Source organism: Capricornis sumatraensis, chromosome 17 (assembly GCF_032405125.1).
Source record: "Capricornis sumatraensis isolate serow.1 chromosome 17, serow.2, whole genome shotgun sequence".
NCBI classification, from domain to species: Eukaryota; Metazoa; Chordata; class Mammalia; order Artiodactyla; family Bovidae; genus Capricornis; species Capricornis sumatraensis.
In genome coordinates this window covers 37359732-37373222 of record NC_091085.1, presented here as the reverse complement: position 1 = coordinate 37373222, position 13491 = coordinate 37359732, and positions in this window count along the sequence as shown.

The following is a 13491-nucleotide window of genomic DNA, read 5'->3' as shown; positions in this document are numbered from 1 at the left end:
TGTACTGGCTAGCCCTAGGTCTGGCAAACAGAATTTCAGTCTGCTAATGAGGTAAACGACTTCAACAAAATTAAACCTACCCTAAAATATTTTAAAAATAATAAAAACTTGCAAATTTTTTCCTCAGGCAAAACTTATACAGGACTGAATAAACCTCATTATTATTTCCTTTTCTTCATAATTTGCATCAAACTTATGTTTAATGGAGGTTCTGCCTACAGCATGGTTAACCTGGAAAAACTGCACTAGTTGAAACCTGGTTCCAGACGGCAGAGTTTTTAAGAACAATTCTTTTTACTGAGAAGCTGACAAGAAATCTCCAAAGACGCAACACGAGGTTCTTCTGGAGCAACAAACAATGGATTCTGTAACTCAGATCCAAACACCTCTCTTAAAATGCATGGAGAGAAATGCAATGGTATAAAACGAGAGGGACTGTGCTGGCCTCACAGTCAAAGTTACTATTAACCTTAACTTCCCCATTTAACTTTATATCCCCCTTCTCGCATTATGAACATTTTTGTGATATTTTCTTTACATATGGTTCTTTGTATTTACAACACATTGCAGAATGTTTTTCCCACTGAATCCTGTGTTCAATATCATTTATAGAACAGCCTCTTTTTTTCCCCAGTTTCTTCTCATAACCCAGCTAGCATCATAAAGTGAAGGTCATAGCTTTGTATGTGGGAGCCCCTAGACAAAGCATACTTCTATTTCACCTTTGACAGATGAGGCAGTGTATCTACTTTGCAATCATGTTTAGTACTGAGCACAGGTGAAATACATGTGCTTATTCCCTAACACATAACACTTAAATTGGCATAGCCAGAGGCTGTTTATCCTAAGAGTCTTCTCAGCCTAAGCTGAATTATTTCTCTTCCAGTTCTTTTTATCCAGTACTCTCAGCCTGTGTACCATGGCTCTAAATTCCTAATTACTATAAAGTAATTTTCTTCCCTTGAGCTAAGCCTGGTAATATGCCTCTAACAGATGACCTCCAGAATGTAATTTGTAACATGTAAGGCCAAGTCTGAGAATAATTTGACATAGTTTAAATGAACATAATAAAAATCACAACAGCATCTCTATCTTTGCCAGGGAAGTTGAAAACAAAAAGGCAATAATAATACACCTAAGCTTAAAATAATGTTCCTAAAATGAACTCTTCCTTCTCGTTAAAGTTATCCCTCCATCTTCATATATCCCAAGCAAATAATCAGTTTAAGATTTCAAATCCAAAATTGTTTTCCTTTAATTTTAGAAAAGTGACCAAATTTGGATTCTGCTGTGTTTTTTATGGGAAGGGTACACTTTGATACTGGGTATGGGGAAGGATATGTTTCCCTGTTCAAAGACTGCTTCATTTTTCAAAAAGCAATTTCAAAATCTTCCCATAAAATCTTCAATTATTTAAATAATCATGCGTGAGTGCCTGCTAAGTCACTTCAGTCCTGTCCAACTCTTTGCGACCCTATGAGCTATAGAACCCCAGACTCCTCTGTTCATAAAATTCTCCAGGAAAGAATACTGGAATGAGTTGCCATGTCCTCCTCCAGGGAATCTTTCTGACTCAAGGATCAAACCCACATCCCTTATGTCTCCTGCATTGGCAGGCTGGTTCTTTACCACTAGCACCACCTGGGAAGCCTCTGACTAATCATATCAAACCTAAACCCTAATATTTTTAAGTTTTAAAATGTGAAATAAGTAACTGAAGCTCTTCCTGAATAATTACCACTAAAACTGACTAGTCATTCATTCATCCTAAACCCATTTACTTACATAGATTAAGGTCAAGGCAGAAAATAAAGCTACATCTGTAAAAATCACCCCAAGAGTAGAAGATTCCAACTACAGCTATACGTGCCAGTCACAGCTAAAAAGAGCAAAGTTGCAGGTGTCTTAAAGACAGGAAATAAAAATAAACCCAATTTTTCCAAAAATATAAAAATAAACAACTTTCCACTTGCAATGGGAACTTCCTCCTGCATATAGGTGAGGAAAAAAGCAGTTCTCAGGGGCACACATTTTCCTACAGCCATGAGTATTTTCCAGTCATGCTATTTTAATCCCAGCTAAGCCACCCTCCCTCTCCTTTCTATCAAGAACATTTATTATGACTGGTTGGAAGACTGGAGAATACAGTATATGAAGCTTCTGGACTTTTTTTTTTCTAATAAGACTGCTCATGTTAGTTAGCCTTCAAATATACTCTCAATATATAAAAATACAGACCAGTGTACCCACTGCCTCCTAATTCCAATTTAATTTAATCATAAATGGAAAATATGTCCAAGACAACAGTCTCTGAGTACTTAATGGTGGCTACATTATTCAAAAAGCTTCACAAGCATGACTGAAAAAGAGAAAGCCTGACGCACCCAAGAGAGATACAAAGGAGACAATTGTGGCGGCAAAGGGACCAGAAGAAATATTTCAGAAAACGGAGGAGAAAGGAGAAGAGTGCAATCAAGTTAATGACATTGAATATTTGAAGAATTGGGAAAACTCAAAATAAAGCATAGAAATTGGGACAGGAAATTGTATATACAGCATGACTCCAATTTTGTGATACAAATGTGTATTTTCTTGAAGAAAATATTTAGGGGGTTTTCCCCTAAACTAGTTGGGTTTTTTTTGTTGTTTGTTTGTTTTTGTTTTTTTTTATTTTTCATTCCACTCTTTGTATTTCTTATCACAAATCTGCTTGTGAGACTGAAAAAATACACACGCGTTTCGTGAAAACGAGGCTCCTTTCTTGTCCTTATAATTGACATAATGCGTCGCTAAAGTTTGGGCTCTCAGTAGAGTTGGGAAGTAAACAGGTCCATTAAGGTTACTACTTTTCTTCCGGCTGTAAGACACAACTTGAGGGTAGAAGAATAACTTCCGGCTAAGCAAGGCCTCTTTGGAGTAATGGCAGCTTGTGAAAGGCTTCTCTATGAGGGCAGCACCTAGCATGCTATCTGCAGGCCTGGTCTCTGTCCTACGAAACCTACTGAAGACGTGCTGGGCTAGGCCAGCATTTAGAAGCCCCGAGCTCCACCAAGGCAAGAGTAAACTACCACAGCGTCTCCTAGCCGCGCAGGGTTACCCGGAACTGACTCTGCTGCTCCCAGGCTGCCCTGCACCACGCACCATCACGCACACCACGCACCATCTCTCGCAGCCACGCACCGCAGGCCAAAGAGCTCGGCCTCTGAGGCAGGCCGGTGTAGTACCGCAGCTCGTGCCTCACTCCCTCGTTTGAAGCTTCTGTGACTGCAATTTGCACAGCTCCGTCGTGATGTCTGAGTTTCTCGGACGCAGCCATCATTCCCTTGAAGGCACAATGAGGTGCTTCTTTGCTTCCCATCCCGACCATGTGTTTTCCTGGTAGTGCGGCCTTGGTGCTTTTAATCACCCCTCCCACACCAGGAAGTAAATCGCGACATGCATGTCTGACCATTCGCTTCCTCAGCCTCTGCCTGAATTTTTGTGCACTTGATCTGACTTAGACTTCCTTTATATCCCTTTTCCCCTGCCCACGTCAGCAGTTCTTCACTTCTCAGGAACCGTAATGGTGGAATGGATGCGTGACTGCATGCAAAGTCACTTCAGTCCTGTCCGACTCTTTGCTATGCCATGGGCTTAGCCCTTCCGGCTCCTCTGCCAGTGGGGATACTCCAGGCGAAAATACTGAGTGGGTTGGCATGCCCTCCTCTAGGGGATCTTCCCGACCCAGGGATCCAATGGAATGGATGCAGAGAAACTCTAATTTCAGAGAGCTTTTAAAAAACGGTAGTTTAATACTACAAGCGTCTCCATCACATATATTTCCCACTTCTGTAATCCCCTCCCCAAAATATTAGTTTTAAAGTATAATGAAGAGAATCCTACGGTTATTCTGAAAGTCACAGACAGCCGGGTAGTTCTCATTTTCTGCCCACAAGATAAATTTTCTGGAAATACGTTCCATTTTGAATTCCCCAAGAGTATGTTGCCAATCCTGCCTGGGACAAGAGAGCAGGATGAGACATGAATGAACCCTATAATGTATATGAAGTGCTTAGCCTTCCATATCGGAGAAGGCAATGGCACCCACTCCAGTACTCTTGCCTGGAAAATCCCATGGACGGAGGAGCCTGGTGGGCTGCAGTCCATGGGGTCACTAAGAGTCGGACACGACTGAGCGACTTCACTTTCACTTTTCATTTTCATGCATTGGAGAAGGAAATGGCAACCCACTCCAGTGTTCTTGCCTGGAGAATCCCACGGTCGGGGGAGCCTGGTGGGCAGCCGTCTATGAGGTCGCACAGAGTCGGACACAATTGAAGCGACTTAGCAGCAGCAGCCAGCCGCCTTCCATATATATTGGTATTCTATAGTGTTAGCTATGATTACCATACTGAAGAAAAGGAGAACCAGAAAAATAGATTTGAGCAGAGTGCCACAGTAGGAAAAGAACATGTGTAAGTTAGTGAGTCCCACACCTACACGGACCCATAAACTGATCACTAATTTCACCCTCAATTTCAAATGCTACCCTAGTCCGGGAAACAAGTACACAAACAAGTACACTCATTTTTTATCTCACTTTCCATAAAGGAAACTGTAATACTGATCCTTGGGGGAAGACTTGCCACCATTATTTAAAATGTTCTGAGTTGCTATGAAAGGAATGAACCATATACAAAAACACGATTTGAACCCAAGGTATATATAGTAAGATGCTGTATTACAAGCTTTCACTATTTTCAGAAAATGTCACTCTAGAAATGAAACATTAAGTATATACACAGTTGGAGATATAGAATCCTATAGCCTGTTACATGGATTATGGAGAGGAGGAAAAAGGGAGAGAAATGGAGGAAAAGAAAGAGTTTTGCCAACATAAATTCTGGAAGAGGTGAGGGGCCTGTGGAGAGGATGGTGCAGGCAAATTGTTGAGGAAGATATTTGGTTAGGAAACCTAAGGAAATCAGTTTGAAATGATTATGATAGATTACCTTCCAGATAGAAGCGGTATCAGGGCCTTTCTTTTCACTTTTAAGTATAATTTGAATATAATATTAATATTTTCCATTTTAAAAATAATATATTAAGAAATTTTCTCTCTTTTTTTCAGGAAAAACCTAGCATCTGGTTGTTGAAGACTTTACAAGACCACTCCTCATTTAAGCCAAGTCCACTTAATAAGGTCAGAACAAATTCAAACTTAATGATTTGTGGATTTTTTTTTAATAAACAGCATACTACAAGATGACAAACATATAAAGGAAAAAAAACGGTAAATCATTTGCAAGTTTATCAGATTAAAACCAGCAACTACCATTTCAAATGTTCTTGGGTTTTTATGTTGTATGAATAGAAATCATAGTTTATAAATTGTTAACAAAGTTTCTATTTGATGCACTTTTCAGCATATGGTCCTTCAGGAAGGTTATTTTGAAGGACAAAAAGATGCTGCTAACCAATTGTGTTAACTTGATCCCAGACTTGCCAATGGTAAGAGAAATAACCATTGCATGTGTGTGGAAAAAGCTTTTTCTGCAGCACACTATTTAAAGAAGTAAAAATAAGGATGCCGTTGAAGCTATTTCAGATAAATTCTAAAGATCTAGTAAATGCCCAGATCACTTTGTGGGTGGGGAAAAAAAAAAAAAAAACATGTAATGGCTAACAATGCTTTAAAATCACTACAAATGTAAATGTCTATTTCACAAATATTGGTTTATGTCATGTGGTGACTCAGGTAACACTCACAACTACAACCATAACATAAAATATTCCAGAGGGGAAAAAAACAATGAGAAGCCTGAAAACCAGAACACTGTCTTAAACTGAAAGGACAGTAGATACACATCATTTTTATACTTTAAAATCTCCTAAAACTTGAATTTTCCTGTAAGCAAAGAAGGTAACCTCCTGATGAGCTCATACACAGTGTTATATCTGTTTCCATTGCAACTCTCAAACTCTTCATATTGATTATCCTTTTCTGGATGCCCGCAAAAATCTTCACTGAAACGGAAAATACCAGAGCAGAATTCGTTTTTCAAACAATACAACTTGAAGAGTCACAGTGCCCTCTAGTGGCCAATTGATAAGACCCACTTTTACTTCAATCAGAAAACAAAGTTTCAGGTGAATCTTGTATATTTTCAAACAGTTTTTCCCATTAATATTAATAAATGCCAATTTCTGTTTCTGAGAGGGAAAAATATTTATTTTCTGTTAGCACATAGCACAGTGGTAACTCCTTTTTTTGTCTATTGCTCCTACAGTTAAGTTGTATCTAGATGGCAAAAAAGGCTTAACTCCAATCAAGCCTGCAAAACAAGAGCCATTAAAATGTACAGATGTAAAATTTTAATCTAGAATTGTGGTAAGGACAATTTTATGGAATTTTGGATCTGTAGTTAAGTCTCAAATCTGCCAATGTCTGACAGTGAGACCTGTGGAAAGAAACGTGATCACACTGCACCTCACTTTTCTTCATGTGTAAATGAATAAAAGTTGGCAGCATTGATGAGGATGCAGGAAAACGAACTCTAAACATTTCTAGTAAGAGCATTGATGCTATTGCCTTTCCAGAGGGAAAATTGGCACTAACTCTTAAACTAACCGGCGTTTCCTAAGTTTATTGCCAAAAACTCTCCAAAACCAGGATTTTCCAACTGTACATTGCCTTAGTGCCAGAATAAGTGTCAATATTTAATTCTTACTGTCTCATCCACTAAGTGCTTTAAGTATATTTTTTCATTTAATTCTCAAAAAATCTTATGATCTAGAACCATAATTAACCCTATTTACATGCCATGAAATTAAAAGACACTCCTTGAAAGGAAAGTTATGACCAACCTAGATAGCATATTCAAAAGCAGAGACATTACTTTGCCAACAAAGGTCCGTTTAGTCAAGGCTGTGGTTTTCCCAGTGGTCATGTATGGATGTGAGAGTTGGACTGTAAAGAAAGCTGAGCGCCGAAAAAGTGATGCTTTTGAACTGTGGTGTTGGAGAAGACTCTTGAGAGTCCCTTGGACTGCAAGGAGATCCAACCAGTCCATTCTAAAGGAGATCAGCCCTGGGTGTTCTTTGGAAGCACTGATGCTAAAGCTGCAACTCCAGTACTTTGGCCACCTCATGCAAAGAGTTGACTCATTGGAAAAGACTCTGATGCTGGGAGGGATTGAGGGCAGGAGGAGAAGGGGACGACAGAGGATGAGATGGCTGGATGGCATCACCGACTCGATGGACGTGAGTCTGAGTGAACTCCGGGAGTTGGTGATGGACAGGGAGGCCTGGCTTGCTGCAGTTCATGGGGTCTCAAAGAGTTGGACACAACTGAGCGACTGAACTGACTGACTGACATGTCAGGAAACTGAGACATGAAAAGTTGCCCAAGAGGTATAAACTTACCAATAATTGCTAAAACCTGGATACAAACCCAGACTGTATGGTTCAGGGTCCACACTGCTGACCACTTGCTCTACTTCCAGAACTTCCTCTTCTGGGGATTTATCCTAAGGAAATAATCAAGAATATGCATGCATACTTTTATTTTTTTAATTTATTTTTAACTGAAAGATAATTGTTCTACCGTGTTGTATTGGTTTCTGCTGTAGAACAATGTGAATCAGCCATAACTATACATACGCAAAGACTGTTCAATCAGTGCTAATTTCAGCATCATTTATAATAAAGGGGAAGAAAGGAAAATAACCTAAATTACCATTAAAATGATTGTATTAGAACCAAACAATTGACTCTGTACCCTTAAAGAGCATCTAATGACATGGAAAATGTTCCAAATCTAGTAAGTGAAACATTAGAAGCATACACACATACATACATACATATATATATATATGTAAGGTGTGCTATTTTGCAAAGAAATATATGTTCAAGAAAAACAAAGGAAAATTATCCAAGTATCAATAATGATTATGTCTAATTGGTGAGTTTACGGGATAATGATTTTTATTTTCTTTTTTATGCCCATTTTCCAAATTAATTCTAAAATACATTATTTTAATGAAGGGTTCAGGCCAAATGTCAGAGAAGGCAATGGCACCCCACTCCAGTACTCTTGCCTGGAAAATCCCACGGATGGAGGACACTTGTGGGCTGCAGTCCATGGGGTCGCTAAGAGTTGGACACGACTGAACGACTTCACTTTCACTTTTCATTTTCATGCATTGGAGAAGGAAATGGCAACCCACTCCAGTGTTCTTGCCTGGAGAATCCCAGGGACAGGGGAGCCTGGTGGGCTGCCGTCTATGGGGTCGCACAGAGTTGGACACGACTGAAGCGACTTAGCAGTAGCAGCAGGCCAAATGTGCTCTCAGATACTTTCTGACTCTAAACTTTTATTATTTTGAATGTGACAAATAGAGAATAGTCATGGAATTTTAGAACTAGGGGAGAAAAATGGTTACATTGTCTTCAGCAGTTTCCAAATCTGTTTGATCCTCAGAATCACCTGAGCTGATCAAAATACAGACTCCCTGCCTCCCGCTTTCCCTGATCCAAATCACCCGCGCACAAAGCTCAGGTGATTCTTCTCATCTGACACTTTGGAAACTACGAATTTACCCCCATTGCATCATTTCCATCCTCTCACAAGTTGTAAAACAGGATTCTTCTAAACCAAACGCAGACCAGAGTCATCATATACTATTATAAGCTGTCATATACTATTAGCAATTGATATTGATATTGACAAACTTTAACTTTTTTTGACACACTTTAACTTTAGTTTCAATTCCTTAATTTTGTTAAGGAAAAAGTGCATCTTACGTTAAACAACAAATATACTAATGAAAAAATTTTAGCCATAAAAATAATGAAAGTTGTACCCACCAACACTGAGCAGAGAGAATGTATTTTTTTTTTTAATATATATTCCTTTTGGCTGTGCTGGGTCTTTGTTGAGGCACATGGACTTTCCTAGTTGTGGAGAGTAAGGGCTACCCTTTAGTTTCACTGCATGGGCTTCTCGCATTGGCTTCTCTTGTTGTGGAGCATGGACTCAAGTGCAAGGGCTTCAGTAGCTGTGGTGCCTAGGCTCAGCAGTTGCGGTTCACAGGCTTAGTTGCCTCACAGCATGTGGAATCCTCCTGGACCAGGGATGAAACCTGTGTCCTTGCATTGGCAGGTGGATTTTCAACCACTGGACTAGCAGGGAAGTCCCTGAATTCTTACCTATATTCATTGCAAATAGCTTGTCCTCATTTCTCAACTACATGCCTACTTAAAGGAACCAAGATTTATCCCCTAGTGCCCACAAGACCCAAATTCAAATTCCCACTCCCCACCCCGAAAAGAAGCATATTTGATACTATGCGGGCATTTCAGTTAACACAGCAAAAGAAAATAATTTGTTTTAAGCAAAAGATTGTCCAAAGGTTCTCAGTAGTCCTAGTTGCACAGAGTAAGGAAAAGACACTCTGGACACAGTGAAATCATTTATAAAGAGAGAAGTTAACACTCGCAAAATTTCTCTTGAAGTTCCAGAATTTAAGTACTTGTCACCTTTTTGAAGCTACTTGGCATATTCTTGGGGCAGTAATTTTTATTTGCGGTGTAAGTAACCTGAGTCCCAAATTGGCTGCATAGAAGAACATGAAGTTACACTAACTCCAGGGAGATGCTCATCACCTGAGTCTATCTTATTCAAGTCTATCTTACCCAGCACAGCCAAAAGGAATATCAAGCAAAAGACCTAGTTGCATGATATACCCATGTCACTTTGTACATGAACACATCTACCCGAGGTGTACCCCAGCAGAAAACAGGAAGCTGGCTACTGATCTTAAGTGAAGAGTGAAAGTCACATCAGTTCAGTTCAGTTCAGTCACTGAGTCGTGTCCGACTCTTAGCGACCCCATGAATCACAGCACACCAGGCTTCCCTGTCAGTCACCAACTCCCGAAGTACACTCAGACTCACGTCCATCGAGTCAGTGATGCCATCCAGCCATCTCATCCTCTGTTGTCCCCTTCTCCTCCTGCCCCCAATCCCTCCCAGCATCAGAGTCTTTTCCAATGAGTCAACTCTTTGCATGAGGTGGCCAAAGTACTTGAGTTGCAGCTTTAGCATCAGTGCTTCCAAAGAACACCCAGGGCTGATTTCCTTCAGAATGGACTGGTTGGCTCTCCTTGCAGTCCAAGGGACTCTCAAGAGTCTTCTCCAACACCACAGATCAAAAGCATCAATTCTTCAGCACTCAGCTTTCTTCACAGTTCAACTCTCACATCCCTACATGACCACTGGAAAAACCATAGCCTTGACTAGATGGACCTTTGTTGGCAAAGTAATTCTCTGCTTTTGAATATGCTATCTAGGTTGGTCATAACTTTTCTTCCAAGGAGTAAGCATCTTTTAATTTAATGGCTGCAGTTACCATCTGCAGTGATTTTGGAGCCCCCAAAAATAAAGTCTGACACTGTCTCCACTGTTTCTCCATCTATTTGCCATGAAGTGATGGGACCAGATGCCATGATCTTTGTTTTCTGAATGTTGAGCTTTAAGCCAACTTTTTCACTCTCCTCTTTCACTTTCATCAAGAGGGTTTTTAGTTCCTCTTCACTTACTGCCATAGGGTGGTGTCATCTGCATATGTGAGGTTATTGATATTTCTCCTGGCAATCTTGATTCCAGCTTGTGCTTCTTCCAGCCCAGCATTTCTCATGATGTATTCTGCATATAAGTTAAATAGGCAGGGTGACAATATACAGCCTTGACGTACTCCTTTCCCTATTTGGAACCAGTCTGTTGTTCCATGTCCAGTTCTAACTGTTGCTTCCTGACCTGCATACAGGTTTCTCAAGAGGCAGGTCAGGTGGTCTGGTATTCCCATCTCTTTCAGAATTTTCCACAGTTTATTGTGATCCACACAGTCAAAGGCTTTGGCTTAGTCAATAAAGCAGAAATAGATGTTTTTCTGAAACTCTCTCACTTTTTCTATGATCCAGCGGATGTTGGCAATTTGATCTCTGGTTCCTCTGCCTTTTCTAAAACCAGCTTCAACATCTGGAAGTTCACAGTTCACGTATTGCTGAAGCCTGGCTTGGAGAATTTTGAGCATTACTTTTCTAGCGTGTGAGATGAGTGCAATTGTGCAGTAGTTTGAGCATTCTTTGGCATTGCCTTTCTTTGGGATTGGAATGAAAACTGACCTTTTCCAGTTCTGTGGCCACTGCTGAGTTTTCCAAATTTGTTGGCATATTGAGTGCAGCACTTTCACAGCATCATCTTTCAGGATTTGAAATAGCTCCACTGGAATTCCATCACCTCCACTAGCTTTGTTCATAGTGATGCTTTCTAAGGCCCACTTGACTTCACATTCCAAGATGTCTGGCTCTACGTGAGTGATCACACCATCATGATTATCTGGGTCATGAAGATCTTTTTTGTACAGTTCTGTGTATTCTTGCCACCTCTTCTTAATATTTTCTGCTTCTGTTAGGTCCATACCATTTCTGTCCTTTATCAAGCCCATCTTTGCATGAAATGTTCCCTTGGTATCTCTAATTTTCTTGAAGAGACCTCTAGTCTTTCCCATTCTGTTGTTTTCCTCTATTTCTTTGCATTGATCGCTGAAGAAGGCTTTCTTATCTCTTCTTGCTATTCTTTGGAACTCTGCACTCAGATGCTTATGTCTTTCCTTTTCTCCTTTGCTTTTCACTTCTCTTCTTTTCACAGCTATTTGTAAGCCCTCTCCAGATAGCCATTTTGCTTTTTTGCATTTCTTTTCCATGGGGATGGTCTTGATCCCTCTCTCCTGTACAATGTCACGAACCTCATTCCATAGTTCATCAGGCACTCTATCTATCAGATCTAGTCCCTTAAATCTATTTCTCACTTCCACTGTATAATCATAAGGGATTTGATTTAGGTCATACCTGAATGGTCTAGTGGTTTCCCCTACTTTCTTCAATTTAAGTCTGAATTTGGTAATAAGGAGTTCATGATCTGAGCCACAGTCAGCTCCTGGTCTTGTTTTTGTTGACTGTATAGAGCTTCTCCATCTTTGGGTGCAAAGAATATAATCAGTCTGATTTTGGTGCCCAAGATGGGCGGGTCATGGTGGAGAGGTCTGACAGAATGTGGTCTGCTGGAGAAGGGAATGCCAAACCACTTCAGTATTCTTGCCTTGAGAACCCCATGAACAGTATGAAAAGGCAAAATGATAGGATACTGAAAGAGGAACTCCCCAGGTCAGTAGGTGCCCAATATGCTACTGGAGATCAGTGGAGAAATAACTCCAGAAAGAGTGAAGGGATGGAGCCAAAACAAAAGCAATACCCAGCTGTGGATGTGACTGGTGATAGAAGCAAGGTCCGATGCTGTAAAGAGCAATATTGCATAGGAACCTGGAATGTCAGGTCCATCAGTCAAGGCAAATTGGAAGTGGTCAAACAGGAAATGGCAAGAGTGAATGCCAGCATTCTAGGAATCAGTGAACTAAAATGGACTGGAATGGGTGAATTTAACTCAGATGACCATTATATCTACTACTGAGGGCAGTAATCCTTTAGAAGAAATGGAGTAGCCATCATGGTCAACACAAGAGTCCAAAATGCAGTACTTGGATGCAGTCTCAAAAACGACAGAATGATCTCTGTTTGTTTCCAAGGAAAACCATTCAGTATCACAGTAATCCAAGTCTATCCCCCAACCAGTAATGCTGAATAAGCTGATGTTGAATGGTTCTATGAAGACCTACAAGACCTTTTAGAACTAACACCCAAAAAAGACTGGAATGCAAAAGTAGGAAGTCAAGAAACACCTGGAGTAACAGGCAAATTTGGCCTTGGAATATGGAATGAAGCAGAGCAAAGACTAAGAGTTTTGCCAGGAAAATGCACTGGTCATAGCAAACACCCTCTTCCAAAAACACAAGAGAAGACTCTACACATGGACATCACCAGATGGTCAACACCGAAATCAGATTGATTATATTCTTTGCAGCCAAAGATGGAGAAGCTCTATACAGTCAAAAACAAGACCAGGAGCTGACTGTGGCTCAGATCATGAACTCCTTATTGCCAAATTCAGACTTAAATTGAAGAAAGTAGGGAAAGTCACTTCTGTGACCCCATGGACTATAGCCTGCCAGGCTCCTCTGTCCTTGGGATTTTCCAAGCAAGAATACTGGATGGCTCATCTCGCCTTCCTAAAATTCAAAACTAAATATCTCCTGATATTACAGTCTTAAAAGAAAAATGCATACACTCACAAAACCTTTAAAAATAAAAACCAGGACCAAGGTTGAATTTAAAAACTTCATGAAAATCGTTGGGTAGTAGTGGGCATCGAGGCAACATTAATCGTAGCACGTACTATGGAGAAGGTGATAGTACCCCACTCCAGTACTCTCACCTGGAAAATCCCACAGATGGAGGAGCCTGGTAGACTGCAGTCCATGGGGTCGCGAAGAGTCCGACACGACTAAGCAACTTCACTTTCACTTTTCACTTTCATGCATTGGAGAAGGAAATG